The sequence below is a fragment of the Clytia hemisphaerica genome, unplaced genomic scaffold, assembly GCF_902728285.1.
Source record: "Clytia hemisphaerica strain Z4C2 unplaced genomic scaffold, Clytia hemisphaerica genome assembly, whole genome shotgun sequence".
Classification (NCBI taxonomy): domain Eukaryota; kingdom Metazoa; phylum Cnidaria; class Hydrozoa; order Leptothecata; family Clytiidae; genus Clytia; species Clytia hemisphaerica.
In genome coordinates, this window is record NW_027104551.1 from 1,829,117 (window position 1) to 1,839,004 (window position 9,888).

Below are 9,888 nucleotides of genomic sequence, written 5' to 3' on the forward strand. Positions count from 1 at the left end.
AAGAATGGTCACCTCGTCTAAAAGACTTAGTCTGCATGAGAGCAGGAGTTCAAAGAAAATAACGTCTTTAGAGGATTCAGCCTGTGACCAGGTAGCTTCACTCAAAACATCTAGCAGCGTGGTAGTCACCGGATCTGCGAACCTTGATGACAGACAATCATTCTCACCTTCCAAAGGACTAGAAGAAAATCCTACCAAAACAGGAAAGGTGGATTCGCCTGTACAACAACGTGAAGAAGATGTTTCTTTTTTATCTTTATCAAAGTCTCCTATTCACAGAATCGAGCGTGCTGGTCCATCCCCAAAGGGAAAGGATAAAGAGGAACCTGGCATAGTGTTTGTCGAAGAGGGCCGTCAAATTGTCGAAGAAACACAAGACTTGGTAGTACCAAAATCAACAAATCAACAAAAAACATTGACAAAAGCTGAAAAAAGGTATTATGCTCCCCATGATGCACAACCTATAAATGTTCGTAACCAAGTTGAAAATAAATCCAAAAAGAATGATTTTAAACCCGTACCTATAACATTTGTTGAAAACGCTTTAGAAGAAAATCAGGATAAAAGTCATATTTTGGAAAATCCTTTTTGTACAATTATTGAAAGGACATCTCAAATTATCGAGAAAGACTCTCAGTGTGGTGAAAATGAAAGTAAAGCTAAAACAAACGCTGTAGAAAGCGTTCTAAGGTCGTCACAAATCGAAGACAGTGAAAATTCCTACACCGAACAATCACCAAAGAAATGTAAGACCCCATATTTCAGAGATACGAGAACAACAGCTCAAGGATCTTCTCAAATCGAGGACAGTGAATTCTCTGCTATTGAGGACAGTGAATGCTCTGTTGTTGATAGAAAACAAACTAATAGACTGCGGTCACAAGGAACATATCAAAAATCGCTAGACTCTAATACCACGCAGAGATCATCTCCAATCGAGGAGGCTAGTGAGAACTCGTATAGTGATCATTCGCCGAAGAAGATGAACGATGATTCTCAGAAAACGATAAGATATTTACACAATTCTTCACGTCGAATAATAGAAGAGTTCTCTCAAGTGATTGAAGATTTTTCGGAAGAAAATTTTTCGCAGTCAACTGAAGACTACTCGAACGCTATAACGAGTACGGAAATTACTGAAGATGAAACCAATCGTATTGTACCTTCAAATGCCGAAATTAAACGACGAAATCGATCACCGAGTATACCAGTTAAAGGTGCTGGAGTAACGATTGTCAAGTGTGATTCTGAATCGAATTCTGTGAACTTAAAAGTAGGCTCGAGTCCGACTAATAATTCAATTAGGACCGTACAGTATTTCGTTTTCAATGAAACAGGAAAATTTAAAAAAGTAACAGAGCTTGGCCATTCTGTTGATAGAAATCCTAGTGATGATGTAGCAGCAGAACGTAATGTTCAAAATGATGACGTCATCAATATTTCGTCCGAAGATGAAGAGGATATAGTGTCCGAAAGTGAGGAGGATAACGATTCGACGTTGAGTTTGATTGAAAGTGATGAAAACAGTTTGGATAATAGCATGGAATTTAGTCAAGTATTTTAAGGGCGCATTGAAAACGAATGAGGGGTTTTAGAAATTACTGTTTTGTGAGAGGGATTTTATTGCGGATAATCTGTCCGCTTTCTAAACCTCGTCACTGAAATAGCCACTAAACTTTTTAAACAAATAATGGGCTTTTCCAGGGAAAAAAACCGTTTATAGAGGGGGTGGGGGGTGCTGGATGGTGAGGATATGGTATTTTTTTAATGATATACTCCTTGACATTTCAATTTCATTCTCACCCTCTGGTCACGTATTTTATTCACATCGCATCAAAAAAACTCCTTTCAAATCTGCTTGGTCGTTGTTATGGAAAAAGCTATTTTGATTGCATTGACCATTGAAGGTTGATCTTATTTTGGTACTGTAAGATTTAATTTTCGGCTACACTCTTTTTCTTTTCTAAAAACAATGAGGCTCAAAATCGCCAAATAATGAAAACAATTTAAGAACAATGAGCCTGGAGAAGCCTGAGCCTGGAATTTACTCAAATTCAAGCAATTTAGGGATCCAAGTACTAAATATTTGGTATAAAGCCTAAAATACCTCAATTTCACGCTATAAATAAGAAAGGAATAAGAATAATTTGAGGCTCGAAGTGCAAAAAAAAATAAGAACAACCAAGCCTCAACAAAAATCTACTGATTCTTATAAAAAAAGAGTGTAGTGTTTGGTTTTCACATGTATTTATAGTAAGGTCTGGTAGCACATAAAAACGTAAGAATACTTCAGATGGTGATAAAAGCATGAAAACAGAAGGAACTTCGTATTTTGACATGGATTCATGTATAAAAAACACCAAATTTTGTCAACTAGTTCCGTTATTACGGGATTTTTAGGTTTTGCCTGGAAAGGCTTGATGACGTCATAACTTTTGATAGGAAGATTTTCAAGGCATGTTTTATACCTCGATTTTCATTAGCATATCATGCTCTTTCCATGGAATCATCAGATTTTGAATATTTTCAAAAAAATAATTTTTTGCCCAGCCACCTGATGACGTCATCTGGCAGGTGGCCAGGTGGCAAAATAAAGTGTTACTGTTTAAAATTAAGTTTTAGACCTTCTAAGGATTATCTGTGCCAAATTTCATGCTTTATCACCCTCTGAAGTACTTTTGTGCTAACAGACCTCACTATTGATTTTATTTATTTGTTATAATTTGTTTTATACAAATTTCGATTTATTATTGAGTGATATTTCTAAGTTTGTCATTATGCATTGTTCAATAGACGATATCGGCTTTACATTAAAACTCAGATTTGACCCCCGAGAATTGCCCACAATGCTTTGTATGGAAAGAATTTCATCGTGAACTTTTTCCGCGCAAAGCATTGTGGGCAATTCTCGGGGCTCAAATCTGAGTTCTCACGTTAAGCCGATATCGTCTATTATTTCCTTAGATTTTAATATCTTATTCAATTTTCTAGATTCTAATTCAATTATTATTGTTAATTAATTTTATCAAGAGCACGATTAATTTTTATTGTAATATTCTATTGGACAATTTTTCTAGGCCACGTACCAACCACGGTCCGCGCGTTTCCTACGCTTTATTTACGTTACTGATGATCGCTAGAAAATAAACTGGTCTTGTTTAATGCGAGGTTGAACCATTAAAACGCAATTCAGTCTATGTAAAAATTCTTGAAATTCGGACAAAAATTTGAAAACTTTGGCTGAAATTTTGTGGAAGTTTCTCTAAAGAGAGGCAAACACGTCAAAAATGGAGAAAGTTTTCGAAATTCAGTCTCTCAATGGGTCGATTTTCGACAGGGTGCGTCTATTGTCTTCTTATATGGTTATATGTATATTGTCTTGTCTTGTCTTGTCCCTCGTGAATTTGTAGCGTGACGTCACGTAATTGATTTTGTAGGCATTTTAAAATGTAATTTTCTGAATTTTTTTTATTGCATTGTTGTATGTTGTGAGGACTGTTGTGTTGCTGAAGTGAAAGAACTTGAGTAGTATTTTAGTAAGTATTTCTTATGTTTGTGTACATGCTTGGGCTCTTTGTTGGACTTGCGTCTTCTGTGTGTTCCAGTGCTTTGTTTTCAGTGTGCTTCGTTTTGGTTTGATTTTTCTTTTTTCTGTTTGCCAGCTTTTCGTTTCTTGTATATCTAGTTTATTGGCAAGTTTTCAAACCTCTACATTTTAGCGTCCCTGAAATATATGGTCAGAATATATTGGGTCAGTCAGTTACATCAATATGCCTTCTTACCTGTCTTTAAAAATATAAATAAAAGTAATCACGAAAAAGGACGCGAAAAAAAAAGACATAAGTGTGAGAACAGAGTAATCAAACTCGCTAGAAAAAGTACCATTAGAAGTCATAAAAAATCAACCTGAATAAATGCAATCGGAATTCCAGAGAACTTCATAATTCCCCAAACAACATTAGATTACTATGTCAAACTCCCATTACATAAATTTTACAATTACGTCAGAGTAGACTACGCTCGCCACCGAAGAGGTTTATTTGGAAAGGGTAATTACATTTTATTGTTCGCTTCTTTTTAAAGATTGGCCGGGTTGGAAAAGTATGAATTTCTTTGTACATATTTTACCTACCCCAAATATTTAGGAGGCTGAGTTTTAAACGAATCGTCAAGTTGAAATGAACGATAAATGTATCAAGGTCTGTTTTATTTACCCCCTGTTGACTTAACAAAAGAGACTTAACTCGATGTTACAATCCAATTATTGAAAGTTTGTCTCGGCCTTTTTATAATGAGCGAGACATACGTTCTCTGATTACGCAATTTTCATATTGACATTTTCGAGGCATTTTGATGTAACTGTCAGTGATCTATTTCTACACTCACTTTTTGGAAGGTTCTATCCTTTAGATATTGAGGGCTAGCCTTGCCTAATATGAAATGAAGGAACAGTGGGAACAAAAGGGAACGTGAAAGTTATCGAAATCATTGAAATGTTGTGTTTTCAGAGAGTATACAGACCTTTTTGATTAATTCGATGAGCCATGTTAAAAGGCTGGAGCACACATTTTTCCTATGAGGAACCAGGTTGTTTAGTAGGACTTGAGCCCTGATAGTCTGATTCGCAGACCTATACTTCTATAAGAAACTTTTTCGCTAGAGGATGAGCAGAAGCCTAGAGCCCTGACTGAAATTAGCCAAAAAAAATTCACTATCACGTAAAGTTGAAGTTTTATAGATAATCTAAAAATATCAAACGATAGCCCTCGACCCAATAAGCATAAATATGGTTTAATATCAGGGCTGCGTCGAAGCAAACTTTTCAGAAAATGAGCTGAAATACTCATCATCATCTTTCGACTTACGTCGGCAAATTTGAATGCCTTCCCTCCACAAAACTCAATCTTGCAGGACTGTTCGATGTGATTTCCTTGATCTCTAATCCTGTTCCCCTCTGCAAAGTTTCAGGGAAAGTTATTCATGAAAAATGTTAGGATGCTAAGCAACCCCAGCCCTTACCCGAAAGTTTGAAGAAGCTTATAAAAAAATTGAGAATGATTTGTTTGATTCTGTAAGATTTATTGGTGGAGATTTTACCGGGGTTTTACGGTGAGTGAGGAGTGAGTACAAAAAAGTAGACTAGCAAACTAGTCTGTTAATTAATCATGTCAGATTATCTGGTACTCGATGTAGAAACTTTCTTCCGACACGCTAAAGCTCTGAAGATCGGGAAAATTTTATATTGGCCCCCTCCTTCAGAGCTTTAGCGTGGGCGGCCGCCAATACGCCATCGGAATATCAGATAACATGTCAGAGGGCGGGAACATAAAGGCGGCGGGCGTTTGCTAGAATAGGAGCTGCGTAGGAGAGCGAGCAAAAGTTGGTGAGAGGCTGCTGATTAACAGCTTTCAGCCCTTGCCGCCGACAAATTTTCTTACCACGCTTACCTAACTCCTACGCTCATTTTTCCCGCGTGATACCGTTCCTTCCCGACTGGCGTGCCAGTCTACTAATCATCTCCACCTCTGTAAAATTTCTAAAAATTGTCGAATCAAGTTGAAACTTGGTAGGATACGCCTTTTCGGGGTTCACGACGCCATTTTGTAAGCGGAGCAAAATTATGGCGGGATCGAGAAAATTTCAGTGGGTTGGGGCAAAGTTCAAAAGAGGATTCCTTCGCGACAACAAAAAATGTCCAGCTGATACCCTATCGTCCAATGAAGCAATTAACTGGGGACGTACTAAAGAGAAAATTGCACTGAAACAGTTCTACGCAAATCAAGTCTCCCACCACATAAAATTTTCCTTACAAGAGTGTGGTTTATTCTCCCTTACCACCTTTCCTTATATTGCAGCCTCACCAGATGCTATATTTAGTTGCAAATGTCACAATATAACAGCGGTTATTGAAATCAAATGCCCACATTCGTTCAAAGGGAAACTTGTTGCTGATTGTGCAGAAAATTCTTTATTTCTTGATTACAATGAATCAACCAATCATATTTCTTTAAAACATTCTCATGCATACTACACACAAATTCAATCACAAATGGCTATAACTGGATGTAAATTATGTTATTTTATTGTATGGACTGATATTGACTTTTTTATTGAGGAAATTTATTTTGATGAAGAACACTGGCAAAATGTTGAGCGTAACCTATTGATTTTCTTTAAACGTTATGTTTGTCCTGTGTTGCTGGATATCGAACACATTGATTATTGTGGAAAATGTGGAAAATTTATTTTTAAAGACTGTGAAATTGAAATGAAAGAGCATGACCAATTTAAGAGCATGTTATGTGATCGATGTTGTTGTAGATACCACTTGAAATGTGAGGACCTCAACTCAAAAGAACTGATGAATGAAAGTTGGTTGTGTAGATTGTGCTTAATTTCTTTAGAACATGACTACACATCTCATGACATTATCTCTTCAGAGCACGATTATTCCTAATTATTTTGCATATCATTAGGAAGGCGAAATTTTCTATAAACAACAGATTTCGTTTAATATTAGATTTTTTTCATCTTGAGTTTAAATTAATTAAAATGGATGGTAAAACTCTCATTCATAAATTAACCATAACTAATAGTACTATATAGATAGATAAAAATATTACTTTAAATGTTAACACAATAATTATATCATGATGAATCTATTTTCACTATCCTTATTAAATAAAAATTAAAAACCTTATGTAAACTATAAACTAATTGTAAATTAACAATCTAAAATTAATTTTCCTTGTAAAATGCATAAATAATTTTTCTTTTGAGATACTTTGAAAAATTGTTTCCTTGGGAAATACGAGAAATCAAAATTTCAGTCGAGGGGCAAATCACTCGAAAAATGGTGTACGAGATTTATGATTTATTTTTGATTTATTTTTGATTTATTTTTGATTTATTTTTGATTTATTTTTGATTTATGATTTATTTATGATTTATTTTTGATTTATTTTTGATTTATGATTTATTTTTGATTTATTTTTGAATTATTTTTGATTTATTTCTAATTTATGAATAGGAGTAATTTTATGGAAAATTTTTTTCAAATTATAACGAACTGATACTCAAAATCATTGTCAAAAAAAAGTAAAAAAAGTTGAAAAGTCAATTTTTTTTCGAAAGATTTTTTATCTATTTTTGATTTATTTATGATTTATTTTTGATTTATTGATTTATTGATTTATTTCTGATTTATTTATGATTTATTTGTGATTTATTGATTTATTGATTTATTTTTGATTTCTGATTTATTTCTGATTTATTTTTGATTTATGATTTATTTCTGATTTATTTTTGATTTATGATTTATTTTTGATTTATTTTTGATTTATAAAATTGTGTACGAGATTTATGTTAGTGATTTGCCCTTTCAGCCCGGGGGGGGGCACTGGGTTTGCGGACTGACGGTATGTGCGGGCCAAAAATTGGCTTTTAAAATTGCACCCTTACAGTGCAGCAAAAATCAGTGAAAATCGTACCCTTAGAGTGCATTTTCCCCCAAATTTTCGATCCCTTTCGTGCAAAAAATGGTCAAAATCCTAGCATTTTTGGTCAAAATATCTAGGGTTTTCAAGAATTTTCTGAAATTTCTACCCTTACAGTGCATCTCTAGTTTTTCCGACCCTTACAGTGCATTTTAAACATATTGGAAAAGGTACCCTTAGGGCCCGCACATACCCGTCGGTCCTTTTGCCCAGCTGCCCCCCCCCCGGGTCGTAGCATCAATCCGCTGCGTAAAACGTTTACCACGTGAAAAGGCTGAGAAACGATTCCTGGAACCTTGGTGAGTTTGTTGACTGTCGATGTTTTGGTTTTATTACTAGATCGTTGTTGAAACCACGACCGCTAGTGTAAACCTGATGGTTTTGTTACCAAAATAAGATTTTCCATGGTGTGTTGAATGGCGTTTCGGTTACTGGAAATGAGATATAGCTGTCCAAGACTAGATAAGGCTAAAGGCGAATCTTCAACATTCCTTACTATTTTTCGAAGTCTGTTGGCGATGAATAATAATACTTTTAGTCTAGCATTTCTTTTAAAAGCCAATGGAGGATCGTCCCTGGGTCGTGCAACTACCCGGGGGGGGGGGCAATGTGTTCACCAACTGACGATATGTGCGGCGAAAAAATGGCTTTTAGAATCGCACCCTTACAGTGCAGAAAAGAATCGGTGAAATTCATACCCTTACAGTGCATTTATTCAAATTGAAAAAAAAAATCAAGATTTTCAAAATATGCAATTTTTCCTAGATTTGCTGAAATTTCCACCCATACACTGTATTTCTTCCATTTCGAAAAACATACCCTTAACCGCCGCACATAACCGTTGGTCAATTTGCCTGACTGTCCCCCCCCCCCCCGGGTGCAACTAGCCCTCGAGAAATATGGGATAAGAAGTACATGAGGTGGATTATTTTAGATAACGGAAAGGTTTGAACTTGTAAATGATCTCGTCCTTAATGAAATATTTCTCTAAGGTTTCGCTTTATTTATTCGTTACCGATAAGGCTCTTCTGTTAATCTCTAGTTCTTTATACTTTGTATACATATACCTTGACTTCTGAAAATGAGTTTATGGACTTTTTGGAGACAAGCTGGAGTTTTTACAAGCTCTTATTTGATTCGGTTGGTCGTTAACAACCAGTAATAAAGAATCTTATTACTTTTTCTAAAGAACTCGTCATCTCATGGCCCCCGTCACCGGGGGGGCCAGGGGGGCCATGGCCCCCCCAATATTTTGCAAAGTATTTTTTTTTTTTACTTTGAAAAATCTTATATATACCGTTTAGAGGGGTGAAATAAGGGCAAAAAGTCGAAAATTTTCTTCGTCGCCCAACCATGGTGGGCGACATATTTTTTTGGCCCCCTCAATTCGATGCCATGCATCTCTATCACTTTAAATGACCAATTAGTGAAGTATCTTGTAAAAACTCCAGCTCATCCCAGGATGAAGCCGTAGGACCAGACCACCACGAGACACTATCTTTAAACCTCGTAATAGGCCAGTTCACATTCGAAATGGATCATGGGTAATGAGGACTGATTGCACCCCGATAAACGGTTTCCCGTTGGTTATTAGACACAAAAATCTTCAAAAGATTTCAAAAATTTGGACCAATGGTAAGTCGTCATTAGGCACATGGACCAGATTACCTATTACGTTTTGCGACTGTGAAATGGCCTATTTGTTTCCTAGATTTACTTTATGACGTTTGGTTTTAAGTTTGCTAGGTTTGTTTCGTGTTTTTTTTTTTTTTCGTGCCTTCGACAAGTAGTGGAAAAAAGTTTTTTTATGGATTTTTTTAAAAATTTCAAAATACAGCATTTTTTTCGTTTCATTTTTAGAAGGTAGCTTTTGAAAAAAAAATTTCTGGTGCAAAAATATTCTTCTTTTTTTAAAGTATTAAACTTTTTTGAGTTTGTTATAATAGTAGAGGCCACTATGTCTTCCCGTGTGCAGCAGCTTGTGCAAAGGGATTATATGATTGAATATTGTACCTTGAATATAGAAGACTTTTTATTTTGGTTGCCATAGTAACCAATTACGTAAGTTTCCATGGCAACCGGTGGTCACACCCGGCCCCACCTCTCAAATTTTGATCTTCTATATTCAAGGTACAATATTCAATCATAAAATCCCTTTGCACAAGCTGCTGCACACGGGAAGCTTTTTCGCGACATAGTGGCCCCTACTATAATTAACATCTTGATGAAAATTGGTTTGGTTATTCTTTGCCAAAAGGTGTCTGTGCAGCTGTGTGCAGTCCTTTTCCTCGAACGATGGTTATTTCTCCTCTTTCGTTGTTTTCAAAGCACAGTAATGTCATTTCAAAGTTCAACAGTTTCAGCAGACACAATTTTTAAGGCAAGAATAACT